Source organism: Eublepharis macularius, chromosome 5 (genome assembly GCF_028583425.1).
Source record: "Eublepharis macularius isolate TG4126 chromosome 5, MPM_Emac_v1.0, whole genome shotgun sequence".
In the NCBI taxonomy this organism is placed as follows: domain Eukaryota; kingdom Metazoa; phylum Chordata; class Lepidosauria; order Squamata; family Eublepharidae; genus Eublepharis; species Eublepharis macularius.
Window position 1 is genome coordinate 68,420,267 of NC_072794.1, and position 1,871 is coordinate 68,422,137.

Genomic DNA, 1,871 nt, shown 5'->3' on the forward strand with positions numbered 1-1,871 from the left:
CTAATTGTTGCCGGTGGTTTGAAACCGTATGTTCGCTGCGGTCTCCTAGGCTGCTCCTAAGCAAGACTGGTTTCAGACTAAACTCTTAGTTTGAGGTTACGTGGTGTGTCTCCGCCGTAGCCCTTTTCTGCTTTAGAACAGGACCGATGTTATGAGACGTTCCCTGTAGGATCACACACGGAAGGTCCGTATATTTCTGCCCCGTCTAGGGTTGCCAGCCTTCGGGCAGTGGCTGGAGATCTCCTGGAATTACAACTGGTCTCCAGGCCACAGAGATCAGTTCACCTGAAGAAAATGGCTACTTTGGGGGGTGGTCTCTGAAATGATGCCATGCCAAGGTCCTTTCCCTCCCCAAACCCCACTTTCTCCAGGTTTCACCCCGCAGATCTCCAGGAATTTCCCAACTTGGAGCTGGCAGTCCTAGTCCCGTCTCCTGCACTGGACAGACAGATGCCTCCTGGATTATCTCCACTGCACCACGTGGCATATAGAAGTATATGTGGAGGTTCGTTTATAACCACTTATACTCGTGGTAACCAATATAGCCTGTGGCCATGAATTCAACTTGGTTTATTACATGTCCATATTTTCTTGTCTTTTGGGTGCATGAGGAAAAAATCCATTCTTCCCAGTCTGTATAATTTTATAATTTTATTACACCGCCTTAATGCTTTTCTAAGTAGGTATCTCCCATAAAACACGCTTTAACATGTCACAACGTATTTATTTTAGTTGTATCCCATTCCTCCTCAGTAATTTTAACCTGCACAGTGGCTACTAAGTTACAGGCACCTGCCCGAGGCCTCCCTGTTAGTAAATGAGCAAAGATTTAAACACTTCTAACTCTAAAAAACAAGATGTACAACACTTTTAGGGTAGGCTAATTGATGGCTTGGTGTTTATGACTTTGGTCATGAAAACTAAGTAGAAGATAGGATAGTCTTACTGAGAGCAAAAGAATGAGTGTTTGCATGTGATTAATATACATTAATAGCTCATATGTTTGACAAGCAAGAGGCTTTTGATACAATTATCTTACTCTTCCATGGCTCATCTTATTACAATGTTTAACATTCTCAAAAGTTCTGGCATTTTATAGAAGCTGAGTATTTTTTAAATACCGAAGAGATTAGCTTTATCGGTCTATCATCAAAAGTTAATGAGTCTGCATTCTCATACTGAAAGTTAAGATATAAATAAATTTACTAACAATCTCCAGAAGATTGAAAATTAAAATCAAAATTCTTTCCTCCCTTAAAAAAAAGGTGAGGAAATGGAAGTTCAGCCTGAGAAAGACTCCTGTATCCTAAAAATGCAATTTTATTTCTATCAGTCATGAAAAAAGCATTCCAAGTAATTTTTTTTAAAAATCAAGATTACAGTTAGAAATATTAGAAGCAAAGAAGTCCATGTAATGAATAAGCTATGACAATTTAAACTATTTGAATTAATGGGGGCACCCTTCCAAGAAAGATGCCTACCCTTAAATAAAATTCCAGCAGTGCCTCAGAAATAAAGCTACAGTAATCAGTGTGCTATTAATAAGTAACTCCAGAACTAAAGGTAAGGTTGCTGTTTCACTGCTGTTATTACTCAGCAATTCAATTTAACACAGTAGTTCCCAGAAACTACAAATAGTCTTCATAGAAAGGATACCCACCCTTGCCTTTCCATGGCAGTCAAATACATCACACCAACAAAAACTGAGCTATAGAGCTATAGTACTTACATACTAACTGGCATTGTAGAACATATTTAATACTTAATAAGCCTTTGCCCCTTCATTGTTAAAAAATATCATAAGCAAAGCTGGAAAGTAAACATGCTACTTTTGAGTAATATATTTTAAATTTGACAACTGCTAGCCAAAA